At 50.1% G+C, this 19,122-nt stretch overlaps 1 protein-coding gene across 2 annotated transcripts in view; it reads right to left on the reverse strand.

The window, feature by feature from the left end:
- The window catches only part of ELFN1 (extracellular leucine rich repeat and fibronectin type III domain containing 1), a 104,145-nt gene that overhangs the window by 72,781 nt on the left and 12,242 nt on the right, over positions 1–19,122 (reverse strand). For both annotated transcript variants that reach the window (XM_030958113.1, XM_030958114.1), the window contains exon 2: positions 8,643–8,755. The gene's annotated coding sequence lies outside the window, so the exon portion shown is untranslated. The remainder of the gene's footprint in view (positions 1–8,642; positions 8,756–19,122) is intronic.

Below are 19,122 nucleotides of genomic sequence, written 5' to 3' on the forward strand. Positions count from 1 at the left end.
TCCTTCCCATCCCACCTCCCAGCCCCACCAGCTGCCAGCAGAGAACAGGGAAACGCATCGGGACAGGAGGGCGAGGAATCAGAAAGGACTTGGCGAGATTGCACATTTTCTGCCTTGCTGATGGTATTTATTAGACAACAGAAAATAGCTATTTTACCATCTGCCTTGTAAAAAAAAAAAAAAATCCTCATTAAATTAATGGAATGTGCAGCTGCTGAACAGAGTGTTCCTCTTGCGGCCGCCTCCCCATTAGCCCAGCACTTGCTGGAGCAGGGAATCAGGCTGCCAAGAGGAGCTGGGGCTAACTCCAGTTTGTGTGGTGGGAGAGGACAGACAGACAGACAGCCCCCTGCTCCTCCCAGCCCCGAGGTCATGCCAGGGGACCTACAAATGCCCTGTGGCTGCAGACAGGGTGTAAGGCTGCCTTGCTTATGGCGCATCCCCCTTCCTGCACACACCCCTGTGAAGGGAGCCAGAGGGGCCAGATCAGCAGGCTGAAAGTGCCTCCTTTTGCCCAAGCAGAGCATGATCCAAACTCCAGCTTGAGGAGGTCAGTGCTGTTCAGTGTCATTTGTTGAGCAAGGCAGGCTTTGCAGGTAAGTGAGGTCCCAACTTCCTGGCCTCTGCCACCTCAACATGACCTAGTCCATCCATCCCAATCATCCATCTCTCCATCTCTACATCTCAGAGTTCCAGTGAGCTGATGTTTGCCCTGAGGTGTTCAGCTGGGATCCAAAGAAGTCCCAGGCCTGGCTGGCTGCACAGCCCAGAGGAATTCCTACACACAAGCCTTTGTTTTGGCTGAGGGGAGACCAAAAATAATGAGCCCAATTCTTTCCCAATCCCATCAAGACAGGCGCACCATAAACCCAAGGTCCTGAATGATTTTAATGATGCTGACAGAGAGAGAAGAGCAGCCAGTCTTACCATTCATTTCTACTGAACAACAGTGAAGGGGTTTATGTGAACCTTTTCTTCTGATGCTTGGTGGAGCCTGGGCACTGTTTGATGGTGATGTCCAAAATCCCATATTACATGGGGCTTTGGGGAGCAGATCCACCAGTTTGTATTGCCAAATTCTCCAGGAGGTACCAGATACCAAAACATGTTGCCTTGGCTCACTGCCTCACCACTTCATCACCAGCAGCTCCTGAAGAGCTTTATCTACAACTGCTTTGGGCCCAGCAGTTCTTCTCCTTAGGAAATTAAGTCCTTTGTTAGTTGCCTCAGCACTGCCGACGTTTCAGGATCGCTGCAGCATAATCCACATTTAATCCTCAATTGTGTTTTCTGCAGCTAACCCCTCTGCTTAAGCTGGGGAGCTCCCAGAGCCTGCACTGCTCCTCTGAAGCTGCAATCCCCTCCCTGCTGCCCTCTCCTCCTCTTTCTAGGAGGATTTTCTGTATAGATGTTTCACCTAGGTGAGATTTTACCTCTCCTTCACAGGGAATTTCTTCTCTTAACTTGCTCCTTCAGCATTTACAAAGCAGCTGGGGGAAAGTTGACCTTGGGAGACAGGTCCAGCTGCAGAGAGGTGGCCCCCATTGTGTCTGTGGTGGGAGCAGGAGAGGGGCCCCTGGATTTCAGCAAGCACAGGGAAGTTACAGGAATACAGCATGTTGAATCACCTCACGCCAAAATAAATCCTGACATAATAAGCCCTAATACTGCCAAAGAAACTATTACAGTCAGTTACAGAAATAATCCACATTGAAAATTGGTGCAAATACCTCTCCCCAGTGGAATGACATGGCTCTAGAGGATCAGTTCCAGTCAAAGATGATCATTTCATGTTTACCCAACAGATGAGGGCAGCTCCAAAAGTCAAATGTTTGTTGCCAAAAAAGCTCTGCCTAAGTGAGATTTTGCCACCTCTCATCAAAGAGTTGCTTTAAAAAGCGATGAGCAAGTACAAAAGGGAAGACCATGAAAGGCAGAGATCAAATCAAAGTCCAGAAGGCTGCTCTGACTCTCTCTTACACCACTGCCTTCATTCCTATCAATCCAATCAATTTGCAGCAGCAAGGGCAGAACAAACACCAACCTGACTGCTTCTTTAGCAGAAATGTTTGGGTTTTCAGAGGCTAATGGCAAAATTTCTCCTAGCCTTTGCCTATGTTGCTGCTGATCTCAGGGATTTTAAAGCAGAACCTTGTCGGCAAGTTGCTGGTTTATCTACAGCACCAGTTGGTTGTGTTTTCAGGGCTGTAGGTGTTTTGGCATGAGTGGATCTGGCCAGTGGTGTGTACATGCTGCCTTGGGCACTCGTGGCGGTGCTGCTCTCTCAGAGGAACCTGTGACACAGGACCACCAAGCTGCTGAGCTTCCTGCTGGAGGGGCTCACAGGTTGGTTTAGAAAGCAGGTTAGCCAGAAAGACATGGCAGAGCAGCAAAAACAAAACAGCGGCTGGCATTTTTTCCTTAGCAAAACATTTGCTTTCTTAGGGAAAAAAAAAAATAAAACTAATTTCACGGAAACAAACAAACATACACCCCCAAGTCCCATTAATTAAAACTTGAAGCCTGTCACAGGGAATTTTGATAAAAACGTTGACATTTTGCAAAGTTGCCCTTGGACAAATCATGAGCACGGAGAGCTCTGAGACAGGGAGACTGTGGGAAGGGACTCTGCGCACGCCGGAGCGTTTGGGAAGGACATTCATCTTCCTGCAGTCAGGTGTGCTGCTAACTCCAGGATGTTTCTCATGTGTTTGTCCTTCCCCTACCCACGTGCAATCTGCATTGCATGGGGGCTGTGGCAGGCCTGTGAGAAGGCCAGGAGAAGGTCGTGTGGCTGCACGCAGGGAAATGCAGCGTGCCGCTGGCAGGCTGCGCACGCACGGCTCTGCGCGCTCCAGGTGCCGTTTGGAAAGGAGGCACTCTGTGCTCCTGTATCTCCTGCTGCTGGCACAGACATGGAGCTGAACCACTTCAAAGGGCCCAGCACACATTTTTACAGAGGCCCAGGGTCAGGGGTGCTGGCTGGAGCAGCCAGAGGTGAAGCAGAGCTCTGAGATTTCGGGTTACTCGTTTGTTCCGTGGGAATCCGTGGAGCCGCAGGTTGATGCAGCACCCGCAGGTCCCCAGGACACCTCCAGTGCTCTGGGCCTCACACTGCACGATGCTTCCACCTCCTGAGTCAGAAATGCTGGTGCTGAGGCTCTCTCCTGCTTAGGAACACTCTGATACATCACCCCTGGCTCAGGTCTCAGCGGCAGACAGCAGCCCTGCTCATGCACACACGGACCCATGGCCACCTCAGTCATCCATCCAAACCAGAGGAGACAGACAGAGAGGAAGGACCTCACCCTCCAGGTCTGCCCTGGGGCTGATCTACGTGTGAGGAGCCGCTGCCTTTGAACACCACAAGTCTCATCTCAGCATCATTTCCCCCTTGCTCCATCCCCTGCTTCTGCCGTGCCTATGGGAGCACTCAGTTCACACCAACAGATCTGAGCGTCCCCGGATGATTAAAGGAAGCTCTGCCTTTTAAATCGCTCTGATTGGGGTTGACGGCTGTGTGGAATTGGACACTTGGCTCTAATGATGTGTGAAAATCTCCCTGCTGTGACCCGTCGTTCCAGCTGTGGAAAATAAGGAGAAAGGCGGAGGAGGGGCATAAAAAACCCTTCAGTGGGAATCCCAGATCAGACAGAGGTTTGTCAAACTGGACAGTCCCTCTGGGGCGCTGCTCAGTGCCTGTAGGTAGCTGGGAGAGGTGGCCCTGCTTCACAGACCTGATGGGGATGTGATGTGTCACCACCGGTGGCAGCAGAAGAATTGGGGTCCTGGTCTAGAGCAGATCAGCATGACCAAAGCATCTGAGCTGCTCTGGACGCTCACTCCCAGGCAAGGAATGCCTGCCAGTTTCATGGGTGGGCTCCATCCTGGCTCTGCCTGGTCCCACCAATATTCCCATGCTGGTGTTGAGGGGTATGATCCCAGACCAGCTGGTGTGTGCAGGCTGCCATGGCACAGCTGTGCTGCTGGAGCATGCCTCTGGGCTGTGACTCCTCTGGTCAGACTGTGTGAGCTGGGTCCAGCCCCAGGGACAGGCAGGCATGACCAGCCTGCAGCACAGCACGGTGGCTTCAGTCGGGTCCCACGAGCGTGGTAAGAATCGTCTCAGTGAGCAAACCACGCTGTCCCTGACACACAGGGGACACCAGCTGACACCACCACTGCTGCTGCCAGGGGACCAGCCAGCAGCTCCCTGTCAGCCCAGCCCGTTCAGTGCCTCCTGTCCCCACCACCTTCCCCTGTTATTAAATCCCTGACGACGCCTGAATTCAAAGCCAATCTGGCCATATACAGTCTAATCCTCCCTCTCCAGACAAATTGCCTTCTTAGAGACCCTTCTCTCTGAGATTCACTGTTCTGTGGCAGAGGGGAATGTCCAACTGGGCTCTGAAACAAAGGATGATTTTCCTCAGGCTCAGATGGGGCTAAACAGAGGCACGGGGGGGAGGCCGGAGGTGTCCTGCAGCGAGTGACCCTCAATGTGACATTGATGGCTCTTAATTCCTAAGCCTGCTTTGGAAGGATTGCAGTAGATCCAATTTAATCACTGCAGCCTCTTCATCTCCCCCGTCTCAGCTCAGGGAAATGTTATGCATTCTCCTCCACCGCTTTTCTCCAAGAACTGGCCACCCTCCTCTCCCTCCGGGGAGCTCCAGCATGAGCCCACCGAGCCCTTCGCCTGCTGCACGGTGCAGGGCTGCCAAAACCACAGCTGCCCTCGGCCTGTTTACTACAACACAGCTCCAACAGCATTTGCCTAATTTCCTGTGTCTGTGGGAGGACTCGCTGTCGTGCCAACGAGGGGCACAGCTCCCTGCAGGTGCACCCACCACCTCCCCACAGTCGGGCTGCGCCGTGCATAGCATTAAACATTTAAGCGCTTGTCAAAACGTTGTAACTACTTTTTTGTCTTGTTCCATTAGCTCCATTTCCAAAGGCCACCACTGGAACTACTGAACATTTATTTCTATTGAATCCAGCTTAGAAGTTATGATCTGAGGAAGAGGGAGACAGGACAGTATGTTCTGCGGCAGCGGCTTTTCCCCACCACCGCTCAGCTGAGACACGCTGGCCTTTGAAATATCATTTTTATTCCTACCTTAGAAAAGCTAAAATCAAAGAGATTGACTCTTCCATCTGCTTGATTTGCTTCTGCTGTTTAAACAAGGGACATAAATATCACTCAGGTGGCTGCCCTGTGTAAGTTTTGGGGCTGTGTGTTTAAACACCCTGCACAGTTTGTGGTACCAGCCGTGGGAGCTGGATTTCCTCCCCGGGTGCAAAATAAAGTGTGGTTATTACATGATTTTCCTGTTGCCAGAGAGTCACACATGAATCTTCCTCCCTCACTGCCTGTGCATGAACAATGTCTTATTATGCAAATACTAGGAGTATCAGACAAAAAGCACAGAAGAAAACCAGTGGAGCCAGCAGTTTAGGGGGAGTGAAGCATGGGCAGGGGTGGGCTGTGCGGATCAACGGTCCCCAGGTTTGCTTTATGTTCACTTTATCTTCACTTTATCAGCAAGAAGTATAGAGCAAGAGGGAGTTGCATGGGGCTGAGGGCACCTGCAACCCCCCAAGGAGATGCCCAACACATCAGCCCTTGGGCACAGAATCCTGCACCAGGGTCACTGCAGGGCTGAGCTCCCCCAGACAAACCCCACGTTTGCATGAGGGAGCTGGGCTTGCTGCAGGACAAGGGGACAGCACTGATGGTGGCAGCCCGGCAGTCAACAGCCTCCCCTCCTTCAGGGTAAAAAAAGGGAAATCTAAAGCCTTCTTAAAGACTTCCCTGTGTTTAAGTTCCTTGCTATTTAAAGACATGTGAGAGCCCGAGAGTTGCAGCCCGGCTGCCTGTGCCTGGGTGCTTTGCAAAGTTGTAATCCCCGCTAGTGACATCACAGGCTGTTGCCATGGGGATGTCACAAACTCAGAGCTGTGACTTCATCACAGCAGAGATCGGCAGCGAGGGAGGCAGTGCTTCCCAGTGCCTCTGGTAATTAGCAAACTGGCATGGAAAATGAGGATGAAACACACAGGATAGGGACATAAAACCATTTAGCAAGTTTCGTCTACTGGAAAGCATTCCCTCATGAGAAAGCGCCTCCTTAATGTATCCTGAGCTCTTAAATAACCCACAAAAGGCAGGGAATAAAATAGAAATTATAGTGATTTGTTTTATTGGGCATTTCATTGAGTAATTAAGAGGGTAATTATGAGAAGGAACATTAAAAGGCGTTACTCTCAGCCTTCATCCTGCTTTAGAGGAGCATCCTCATATTGAATGTGCAGCATCATCCAACACTGTCCTGTGCCAGCTCGGGTTTCCCTGCAGGGAGGAAGGCATGCATGGATGTGGGAGGGGGTGAAAAACATCTCCCCCATGGCCTGGCAGGATGCCAGAGTTCTCCCAAGAAATGCAGGGTGGGAGCATAGGTTGCAGGGAGCAAACCCCACTTTCATGGCACGTGGTGTCAGGCACCTTGTGCATCGTGTGTCATGCAGGGGGAGGCTAAAGGAAAAACTGAGGAGAGATCAGTGTGGTGCAAACTACTGATGGGGCACCACAGCCAAGGCAGAAGTGGCAGAAAGCTGGAAATCCAGCTGAAAGTTCAGCACAAAGGTGACCCTGCACCACGAGGGCAGCTCTCACTCATCCCCTTCCAACAGCTATCCCCTATTGTGTCTCCTCACCTTTGGAAAATAGATACAGAGCTACTGATTTAATTAATTCACATCCAGACAGGACCCAGCACCACTCAGCAGACACAACTCAACCTAAGCTGCCTCTCTAAGACTGCCAGCACTTCCCACAGATGAGGGAGCCTTGCTGCTGGCCAGCACATCCATGAAACACATCAGTGGAACAGAGACCTGCTCAAGCCCCAAAATCTGCAGCTCCTTTCTGACCCCAGCACATCTTGCTCCACTCCATTTACCCACCAGCACAGACACACTCTAACAGAGTGTGGGACATCAGGTCCCACATCTGGCTTCCTCTGGAGCCCACGTCACATGCTGGGGACCCCAATGCTCACAATACTGCCACCTTCTAAGAGGCCCCAGGTGAAATCCAGCCCCAGCAACAGCAATTTGTCCACTTCAAGTCCCCAGAGGTCACTGCAGGGAGCAAACATGGTGATAAGGGAAATGCAAACAGGAGTGATGGACACGATGAAGAGCAAGAGCTTTACCAGAAACAACGACTCCCACTGGACAGGCATCTATAAACACTGAGATGACAGAGGAGCTAATTCCCACTATTTCCTCAAACCACTTGCACAGGTGGCAAAACAAGCAACCAACTCACCTAGATAAATGAGAAACCTCAACCTGCATGATCACAGTGCTGACCAGTTACCAAGGTTTAAGTAGCCCTTAGGTCATTGTTTGCTACAAAACATACATTTAGGGAAGCATGCTAGAGAAGGCTGACATGTTTTAAACTGGCCTCTGTTTTTCTCCCTAGGGAGAAAAACCCTTTTTTCTCCCTAGGGAGATGGATGTGACAGCTATAATCCAGTTGCTATGCTGGATTTCAGGGACAGTGGCTTGTCCATGTTGAGCCCAAAGCATCAGACAACTGTCAGTAAAATCTACATTCAGAAAGTCACCAACCCTCTGTTTTCTTGTCCTGGGAATCACAACTCCCCTCCATACTCCCCTGCTCAGGGGGAGCAATTTCCATCCTCTTCAAAAGAGAGTAAAACCAGCTTTTTGGCTTCTGGCTGGCCCTTCCAGGCACGAGAGCAGCTTTCTGGGAGACTCGAGCGCTCAGCACAGCCCTAAAACAAGGCTCCTGTTTGAAGTGCATGGATTGAGGCTGGATTAAGAAAACCCAGGAGGAGTTCTTAGCTCTGCTCCTGCTCTAAAAAGGCTGCTGAGCAGCAGCAGCAGCCAGCACAGCCTCCTCCTGCTCAGCCCTCCATGTGATCCCTTCCAAGGGCTGGGGAAGCGGCGATTTTGTATGCGCGGTTCGACACGATCCAGAGCTGGGAATGGCAGGGCTTGTGCTCAGCTTCCCATTGCTGCAGGAAAACCCAGAGAGGAGCTGATCCTCCCTGAACCAGGAGCAGGGAATGGCAGTGTGTGCTCAGCTTCCCATTGCTGCAGGAAAACCCAGAGAGGAGCTGATCCTCCCTGAACCAGGAGCAGGGAATGGCAGTGTGTGCTCAGCTTCCCATTGCTGCAGGAAAACCCAGAGAGGAGCTGATCCTCCCTGAACCAGGAGCAGGGAATGGCAGGGCCTGTGCTCAGCTGCCCGATGCTGCTGGAGCACCCAGAGCAGGGCTGCTCCTCCTGGGAGGCTGCAGGGGCACCCACAGTGGAGCTGATCTGGTTCTGACTAAGAAGGAGGATCAAAAACCTCCACAGGAGCGGGGAAAGAACAACAGCAAACACAGGACAAAACGCCACCATTAACCCCCAGTAGAGCCTGAAGAGCCTTGCACTGCTTGGGTGCAGAGCAGACACTTATCTGTGGCTTGAGACTTTTAGAGAATCCCTTCTGAAGTTTCCCTTTTGCAAACATCTTATTTCTCCCCTCTAATCAATGCAATGAGCAAGCTTAGTGCAACACAAATAGGGAACAGAGGATGAAACAATTTTCCAGCCCATACCTGAAGGTGCATCCTTCTTTTCTCACCAAGCAGCAGGGAGGACGTTGCTGTCTCTCGGTAATTTTCCAACATCCTGTGTTGCAGGTAGATTTATGCACTGATCATAGTTGAAGCTGTTAATAAAAAAGTGCAAAGAAAACGGATTTTACTGTGAAGTGCAGGGCTGCTTTTCTCCCAGCTTTGCATTATCATGACTTCCTCCTTTTTTAATCTTTTTTTCTATGATTGACCATGTTTGGGGTTCAAAGCTTCAAAAATAAATCGCGGATCGTCTTTCATCTACTATGCATGAGAGAGTCAGAATCATTACATGGTTTAAATGGATATTTTGGGAGCAACTCTGGACCAAGCAGTTCCTGCTTTAACTGGGAGCCAGAGGGATGAAGCTAATTTGCAAATAATGTTACATGCTGGTTTTGCTTGAACGCAGGGAAAAGCTGCAGTGGCTACTTGTCATTCTTTGTGAGAAATTGAACAAAATGGAAATCAGTTCACTAGTTAAAAAAGAAATATATATATATATATATAAAAATCTGCAGCAGACCAATTTCTCCCGCATCAGGGGAACATCCCAGGACTGCAATTAAGCTGTGGTTCAGCACGAACCCTACAGCTGCCTGAGCACTGAGGACAAACACACCGGCCGTCCTTTTCCTGGGAGCAGGTTTTTAACTCGGTGAACTGCGAGTTTTTCCTCAGCTCCACTTGAGCCACTTCTTCCTCAGGCAGTTCAAAAGTCAACTTTCCCCTTTAGCATCACTCAGGCCTTCCCCCAGGAGCAGGGAGCTCTGGATTCTGCTGCACTGCACCTTCACAGGGAATCACCTATCGATGACTTTGTGGCTAGTGTCTACAAGGGGAAGCAGAGGAGCTAATATAATGTAATTTTCCATGTTTACTGCATTATTACAGTGGTTGAATCTGCTGATTAGTTCCCTTTTTTTTTTTTTTCCATCTCGTCCTAAGCATCCCTTTTATTTTTGCCCCTGCTTATCTGCATAGAGTCATTTATTCACATGGCTGCTGTAACAGCAAGCAGGGCCAAAGCTATCATTTCTCCTCCCTCTCACATTTTAATCTTGCAGACCTCAATCTCTGTGATACTGCTATTATTTTGTCCATATCTGATCTAACGGGAACCTGCCATTATTCTTTTTTTTTTTTTTTTTGCCTTAAAAAGAGAAAACTAATCTGAGCAAAAGATCATGGTGGCTGTGGCACTAATGATCCCTGGCATACCTCCTTGCAATGAATCCAGGGCTAGAACAGAGAATGTTTGTTTCCCTTCTCTCTACAGAACTGCAGGACTGACCCCTCATGCACAGGCAGCTCCCAGGAATAAACAACATTGCCCCAATCTCCTGGGGGATCCATTTCTCTGCCAACCATCTCAGCAGCTCTTCTTATTGTCTTATTTATCCAAACAGTGGAAAAACAACTCAAGAGGAGTCACTCTTCAACAACATGACTGTAACTGGTTTATTCAGATTTGCTCCCCTACGAGCTAGGAAAGCCTCTTGCCCCAGTGGTTATTAACTGAAAAGACAGTGGGGAAATTTCCTGTAATATGAACAATAACAGAAAAAATGCTCCTCTTTCCTGTTCTTTGAAGATCATGGCAAGACATTTCGCCCCCTGGGCTCCCTAATGCTTCCCCCCCTCCCAGCTCTGAGCTGTCACCCCATCTAGAGAATATCCACTGAAGCACCAAGCCAAGATGCTCTGCATTTGCCAACCACATCAGCCAGAAAACATTTACTTGGGAGAGGCAAGGAGACAAATTGAGGAATCCTTCTACTCCCTTCTCCTGCTTCCCAAGGTTTTTCAAACAGTGGTTGCTCACCAAGTGTTCTCACTTCATGTCCACAATCTGCACCCTCACTGTGGTTTGTACCTAGGCCATGCTCTTCACCTCTGTCCAGAGACCTCCACGTGCCCCCCCTTCTCCCAGGAACATTACAAATAAATCAGGGGCCATGTTCAGCTCCTGGTCTGTGATGCAAGCAGGAATATGGAACTGTTCAAAGACACACAGCACTAGCAGGGCACAGGGTCCTGCCTATCCCCTGTCCAGGATTTACACAGATGAGACCTCTGGAAATCAAACTGAGCCCTTCCCCACATCCTCTGCTGATCTGGAAAATCCCTTGCTCACAGAACTCACAGCTGCCCAAGGAACCTGAGCATTTCTGCAGGAACCTGAGCATTTCTCGGTCTGCACGCACCCCAGCGTGTATTGTATTCACTGTTAATGAAAGATTAAATGTGACAAAGAGCAATATTAATTTTAAAGCTACTAATAATCATCAGCTGCCCCTCTCTTCACCTCACAAGCCTGAGAGCTGTAACGAAAGAGCAAATTCCAGCTCAGAGCATCTGTAAGCTCTGGTCCACAGCCCAGCTCCACAGCTCAAGGTCCCACAGGCATTTTCTGCAAGTAGTGAGGACCCTCAAAGGTCTTCTAGTGTGAGGAACCATAAATAACCAGAAATGGCAAAAAAATAACTCTGTTACCCTTGTGTTTGAAAGTCAGGACTATAACAAGCCTACCAGCTCTGCAACATCAACCTGACTTCTCCTGTTCCAGTCTGCGCCCCTGTGATCGTCCCAGGAGCTCAGGTTTGCTCAGCAGCAAACAAAAAGTCACAAAACAAAGTCACAGCAGTCATTAGATGGTGATAATTTAGTTCCAGGAGAAAGCCTGCATTTCCAAATGTGTCCCTTGTCCTCCTCCTCCTTGGGAAAATGCAGCTCCTTGCAGGAGCAAGAGCCAAACAAAAGTCCCAACAGACCCATCCCAAACCAGTTCTCATAGGAGAGCACTGTCCACATGATCACACAACACCACCTCACCGGCCAAAAGTGGCATTTGCTCCCACCAGAGGTGCTCCATCAGCACCAGCAGCAGGGCCATTTCTGCCCTGAATCCTCCAGCCACTCAGCAGGACAAGCAGAGCAGGAAGGCAGCAGCCCAGGCAGGGGATCTGTGTGTCAGAGGGGCACATGTGCAGCTACAAAGCATCCTTTGCACACCAGCAGCTTCCCTGCTGCCTTGGCACATCAGCACTGGTGGTGAATCACATCTCCTTTGTATTTCACTTGCAGGAACAGGGAGAAAGACGTATTTCACAGAAGACAGTCACAAAGAGGCCCACCTAGGAAAATAGGCTATTTTTGGCACTAAAATCCCTTTCCTGTGAAGAAGAGAGGGAGGCCCAAGAGACTGAAGGAGCTGCTGAAGCCCAGAGAGGAATCTGGTAGCAGAGCCTGGGGCATAATTCAGGTATCAGGGACCAGCAATCAGGACTAAGATCCATATTTAAAGACTCTAGATCTGTGCTTCACCACCTGCCTGCCCACCAACCCTGCTGTGAGCCACGCCAGTGTGGGATGCTGCAGAGCAAGAAGGGAACCAGGAGCACTCTGTTTGCTTCCACAGACCTTTCCCAATCATGCAAAGACCTGGCTCTTCATTTGAGTGCTAATTCTCACTCTCTTTCATCCCAGTTTTTTTGCAGCTTTTCCACAAATCCAGAATACATTTGAGCGCTCAGCACAATGTTTAGTGAGAAAATCGTATGCTACATTTCCGCTTGGCATGATTTTGAAATGGTTAAGCTGTTAAGCCCTGAAAGGGAAGTTTTAAGAATACCGTGAATAAAAGAAGCCAAAAACAAAAATAAACCAACAGCAGCAAAATTAGAGCATGACATAAAGGAACCATTTGGATGGATCCTTTTTTCCCAGAGAAATGGTGCATGCTGGCTGCTCCAATGTCAGGATCTCTGCAGTTGTGTAGCACTTGGACTTTTATTACAATGGCAGAGAAATAAATGGAAAGTCATCACTAGCACACAGGAGAGGGAGGAAGTTTTCCTAAGCTGTCTTTAAATCCCTTACAAACTTCTCCAAACCATGGTCACATCATCCCTGAGGCTCCCTTTGCCCCACCCTGTCCCAGCAAGAGAGGTGCCATCAGAGCAGGAAGGGGCTGCTTGACACACACATGAGGACAGGCAATGGTCCAGGGTGGGGTACTCCATCCAGAAATGCTTGTATACCCACATTTTCCAGATAAACTCTTCCAAGGAGAAGCAAATCCTGCCCCAGTGTGTGTCTCACACAACACAGCCCCAGTGATGCTGCTCTAGGGACAGCAGGTTCTGCCCAGAGTGTCCTGGGGACAGGCGGGACTCCCCACCTTCACCCACAGTGCGGTGACAGCTGTGTGTCCCCTGTGTCACTCAGAGGTGCCTCCTGCATTGTGCATGGCTTTGCTGCTGTGCACAGACTCAGTGACTTGTGCAGCCACTTACTGGGCTGAAGGACACAGCTCAACCATTTTACACTGATTTTTGTCATAAAATGTGACACAACGCTGGATCAAAGGACCTCCCAGAATCCATACATGTGACAGTGTCCCGCTCCAGCTGTGATACAAAGCATTAAGGTAATGACAGCTGCATTCATACCTGCTACTTTTAGGTCCACCCAGCCCAGAGCAGCTGTGAGGAACAAGGGCTCTCTTCCTCCCACTCCAGCCTCCCCTGAGCCACTGTGAAGTGTTTGCTAATCAAAGAGCTCCCGCAAGAGAGCCCTCCCACCTGGGAGGGCCTGGATCAGAGACATCAGGTCAGGTCATCTACAAAGGTAATGGAGGGGAAAACATCACTCCTGAGCACATTCATGTCTGTGCACATCTGTGCAGAGGTCAGGCACGCTCTGGGTAAGGGCATCTCCTGTCCAGTTCTGTACCCTGACCCAGCTTCAGCTGGGAGTGACAAGGAAGATGAACAAACAGCCAAAACCAGCCCTTTCCCCCACGCCCTACAGCTTCTCCAGCTCAGGTCCTCACTCCCCCTTCTTTCTGAAGTGCCAGAGGATCTCACACTGGGTCTGCAGCCACAGGATGAAGCCCATGAGCTGTACCCCAAATACCTCTGGCTCCCCCCAGAAGGCAGGAACCTGAGCAGTCAGCCCACCCCCCATATCCACCCTGGGAGGAGTTACAAGACTTGTCCAGACAAAGCCAACACCAACCTGAGAATGGCAAAAGTCCTGCTTCAAAAAAGAAACTGAGCTGCAGAGTCCCAGAGTCCTCCCCTCCTGGTTCACCTTCCTCCACAATCTTGAAACTGCAGCTCCTCTGGAAAGCTCTCTGTCTCCACAAGCAGAAACTCTCATACATGAAGTACTGACAAAACACTGGGATTTCATTTTTATTGGAAAAACAAAGCCCCCTCTGCAGGTAACAGCCCCTCCCCTGGTAACAAACAGCATCTCTGCAGCTGCAGCCCTAAGCACAGCACACACAGGGACAGGCCACAGGGCAGGGTACAGCTCATGGTGACCTGCACAAGACTCAGGCTGAGCCAAAAGCACAAGGGCTTTATTGCAAGTCAAGGGCCAGCACTTCCAAAAGAAGGAGAATTTTTACTCTGCATTGATTTTTGTATCATAAACTGCTTCCATGGTGTGTTCTCAAAGAGCCCTCGCTCCTCCTCACTCTGGGAGGAAGGCTGGCAGCCTCATCCCAGGACACTGCTGACACTTCAGGCAGAGGGAGTAATTCCCTCTGGGAATAGAGGGGGTAACAGCACAGTGCTGCTCGTGCTCAGGGATGCACTCCCCTCCCACCAACCACTACTGCATGTGGGCTCCAAGTTACCTTTTATTATTTCAAACTTCCTCCATCCCATCTCCAGGTGAGCTAGTGGGATTCATAGGGGGCTGGAGCTGGATCTTCAGATGTTGTACAGAATAACACCTAAACAAATATGCATCTCTTTCTTCCCACATCTGAAGTGCCATGTTATCAAGTGCTAAAATGCTTTAAAGAAATTACTGGGCAAGTGTCCTTATTATTGCAGTACCAAAGACTTAAAGAGCACAGGGCAAGAGTAAATCAGTGTCTGTGGAGGAGGACTCCTGTCCACGGGTATTGCTCCACACTGGCAGCCTGGTGACCCTCAGTGCAACACACAACTTCATGACAAGAGATGCTGAGAAGGTGCTGGTGAAGAAGGGAACTGGTTTTCCTTCCCTTTTGTTTTACAAGTGCTTCTGCTGGCACTGGCTCCTGGACATGCATCTCACCATGCCCAGCTGAGCATGCTAACCCAGCAGCACACACCCAGGCACTGCTGTCTGTGGGCTCAGCTGGGTGATGAGGAAAAGGTTTGTTTGCACTGCTGGCATTCGGTATTTGCAGCACACCCAGAGCACAGGATGCCACAGGAGCCAACCTTCACACCACACACCTTCCTGAATGCCAAATCCTCCCACCAGCCCTCTGTGCCATGCCAGGGTGGCAGGGCAAGGTCACAGCACCCAGCTTTGCCAAAGGCTCCTGTGACACTGCTAAAGCCACCACAGGCTGAGGCAGCCCTCAGGCCACTCAAACACATCAAGTATTCAGTCCTCAGCCTGGGAGCTGGGAAACACCAGGAGAGCCTGGAAGACAAGCAGTTGTGTTATCAGGCATTCATCATCAGGAACGAGAGCACGCAACCCAACACGAGTGTCCTCCACTGCCTTCAAGGGCACACATGCATTGAAATTCCCAGCAGATTCAGGGATCTTGTTTGCACTTCCATCACAGCCACGGCCAGAAGCTCTGAAGGCTTTCCAGGCAAACCCAGGAGTTCCACCAGGACTGGCAGCCTTGGTTTGCACCTGTGCAGTGCTCTGTGGATGCTCCTGGGAGAGTGATGGAGGGATTTTTGCTATTTGTTAATTAGAGGAGTGGTTTACGTATTTTAAATTGAAAGGTAGAGGAGATTTTGCTTTTATTATTTTCCTTCATTTATTTCTAAAGTGTTCTAATCATCAGAACTTTTTGCCACAATGAACAACTAGGCAGTTGCCATGTTACCTCAGATGTATCATGGCAAACAGCTAATCCTGTTGGTCATAAATCATGTCCCTTTCAATCTCCATTATACAGCCAGAGCAAATTTGTTATGATGCATGTGTCATTACACACCAATGCCTTTCCATTATCATATAACTGGATACCCCCAAGGTTTGTAATTTGCAGCATAATAGTAATTTTTAAAGAACCATTGATAATCAATAGCTCTCAGCATCACTGTCAGGATCATTTGCAAAACAAATAACAACACTGATCTCAACCAACTTTACAGGAGGGATATTTAATCCCCATGAACTGCATTATATGATGGATAAGCGAGGAATCCTAGACTATGTATCATGTATTTTCCTTGGATTAAATATCACTTCAATCAATGCTGCTCCCAGCTGTACAATGCTGTCTGTGTTTTCACTGGGTAATGCAGAAGTATTGTTTTACAAATTGACATCAGCAACAAAACCCCACAGTGGGTGGGAGGAGGGGGCACAGCCAGGGGCAAGGCTGATGTGATGCTCAGGCTGGGGGCACAGGGGGCTGCAGGGACCCCCAAACAGGGCACTGCTGCACCTTGACCACCACCCTGCTGTGGTGGGGTGAGCACAGATGGTTCTGAGCAGGGCAGGGGTGATGCTTCCCTCCCTGGAGGCTGCACACACACACACAGGCTTCACCAAGAACCCTGATGGACAATGACTGAGCCAAGCAACCATCCATTCTCCCACATTCACCCCCATGGGCTCCTTGGAGGCCAGGGCACCCAGAGCTGCTGCCCCTGGTGCAAGGGGAGGGGGCACACACCCATGGGCAGGAGGGGGAGATCTCTCCCTTCCCTGCAGAAGGCTGGAGATGGAAAAGGCTTACAGCTGTGTCCACATCCCTCCCTCCCAGCATGGGTTTGCTCTGCACAGACCTGCCCTGGACACCCAGCACAGCCTCTGTGCCAAAATGGAATGAGCAGCAGGAGGAGGTGAAGCTCCCAGCCCCGTGTCCATACAGAGCTGGGGTTTAACCAAAGCACCCTGTAACTCCACGAAAGTGCTGTGTAGTGTCAGCTAAGAGGTTCAGCCATTGCCTCACCATCTAACAGGGCAGCAAACAGATTGTACTTGCTGCTTTTCCTTTTCCTTCAGCACATGCAAGCAGAGGCTGGAATTTGGAAGGCAGCTGCATCCCCTGCCCTGCTGTGGTCAGTCTGTCCATCTGCATCCCAGGTCCTGACAACCTTCAATGCAGCTTTTCCATTTAAAAATGGGGGCACAAGCAGCTGATCCAGCCAGACCCTGTGCAAGCAGTGCATGGAGAGCACTCACAGGGACATCGCTGGCCTTGGGCTGTGCCACAGCCCAGGGCTCCCTAATGAACATCTCCCAGGTCAGATTAAACACCACGCCTGTGCTCCAGCAGCCTCACAAGCAGCCAGCCCTGGTGACCTGTTGCATGGCCAGGAGCCAGGCAGCACCTGCACCTTCCCTTACAGATGGCTTTCTGAGGCATTAAATCCACATTTAAATTTCCTACTCAGTTCTGCCTCTCCGGAGCTCTCCAGCAGAGCCCTATCTCGCTCCTTGCAGCTGGAGACACCTTTAGCAAAATCCCCAGCTCCTACTGATGTGGAAAAATTCATGCATTTCTCTCTCCTAGTGTAAGCACAGGTCTGGTATTCACAGCACTTCCCAGAGATAAGCCCCAAATCACTCATCTTGGGTGAGGGCAGACACAGTTGGGATGAAAAAACCCCACCCCTGGACCCTAACTAAACACTTCAGCTGCTGGAGATTACACAATCCTATTTAGTTATACCAGAGAGCATTTTTCACAGAGGAAGCATCATCAATCTGGCTCTAGGAAGCCAGTCAAAAAATTTTGGAAGGAAGAAGAAATCCAGCTTGGTTTGGTTCATTTTTAGAGACAAATGTGGTTTAGAAATGGGATTAGCTGGGGTGTCCTGGCACCTCTTCCCACTCAGCAGCACCTCAACTGGGCTGTGCACTCCTGCAAGCCCCTGGCTGCCCCAAGGAAAATGCCATTAAAGAAAACACAGCTATTTTTAAAGCTAGAAGGACAAATTCTCCTCCCAGTTACACCAGTGACCTCGTGACTCTCCACAAGGCTGGGCAGGCAGAGCTCTGATTTGGGGCTATTTTGAGCATCCTCCAGGCACCCAGCAGGCAGAAAGCACCAAGGAGCAGGATAAGGCCCTTGTCTCCAGATAGACCCAACCTGTTAAGACAGCGATAACTTTCACCAACAAAATAATAAAATATGAATTCTGTTTTTATGTAAAAAACTCTAACCAACACCACCACTTCCCCCACGTGCACATGGGCCTGAGCAGGGCTGGTGCTTCCTGCTGCTCCTGCTGCCACCCCCACTCATTCATCACACATGCACATGTGGTACAAACTCATTCAGGGCTCTTCTGCAGATGAAATGTTTAAATGGCTTATACTTTGCTATCCTTTTTAAATAAGATGGAATCACCATAAACAGACTTGGGCTGACTTGGTCTCCCTCTCTCTCCACCTTTTTTCCTTCAATATTCTCCCTGCAGTTTCATCAGGCTGCACCCAGATGGATTCAGGAGCTTCCTGGGCACAATCCATGCTGGTAAATGGATGGAGCCCCCTTGGATGTTGCAGATATTGCAGTGGGATGAGGAAGCACCTTGTGCTCTCTGGAGCAAGCCCATGGGCCACGGTGTGACTGAGGGGATGTCACACATGGAGAGATGCAGAGCCTGGGCTTTCCAGTCTGACCAGCTGGGATGAACACAACCTGCCTTGCCATCTGACCCTGCCTGTTTGTGCGGCCCTTCCCAGGAGCTGCTGCTCCCACCTCAAGGCAGCAGCCACGTTTTGGCTGCTGGTGACACCAGCAGGAGCAAGGTGTCAGACAAGACATGGCCAACATGCAATGTTGCTGCTGATGTGCTGACATAGCACCCAAAACCTTCAAGAGATCAGGCTTGGAGGAATTTCCCAGCTTGTGTGGCCCAAGGAAGATGTAACCACAACACAGAGGCTTTCTCCCTGCTGCCATGCCCATCTCCCAAATGTCCAAGGAGGCTGCACACACACACAGGCTTCAGCAGCAACCCTGATGGACAATGACTGAGCCAAGGAACCAGCCCTTCTGCCCAAATCCTCACATGGAGGATTCAGTGAATTCAGTTCTCTCATGGACTCCTCCCATGTGCTCCTTGGAGGCCAGGGCAGAGCTGCTGCCCCTGGGGCAAGGGGAGAGGGGGTGTTGTCATTTTATTGCAGGGGTTCCATACTGTTGTCTCCTTACCACAAAAGTTCCATACCTTCTGGGTGTTTCTCGTGGGCAGCTCCTCAGAGCACTGACTCTTTCTTCTTCACAAAGCAGCCAACTGACTCCAGTTCCATTCTCAAACAGCCACCCCACTCTTTTATAGCATCTTCTTCTCATTGCTTACAGCTGTGGCTGTATTTTCTCATATACAGAAAATAGGCTGTGGTTTATTTTCTTATATTCCATCCCCCTACAAGGGGGCACACCCATGGGCAGGGAGGGAAGATCTCTCCCTTCCCTGCAGAAGGCTGGAGATGGAGAAGCCTTACAGCTGTGTCCACATCCATATGC

This window comes from Camarhynchus parvulus, chromosome 14, assembly GCF_901933205.1.
Source record: "Camarhynchus parvulus chromosome 14, STF_HiC, whole genome shotgun sequence".
NCBI classification, from domain to species: domain Eukaryota; kingdom Metazoa; phylum Chordata; class Aves; order Passeriformes; family Thraupidae; genus Camarhynchus; species Camarhynchus parvulus.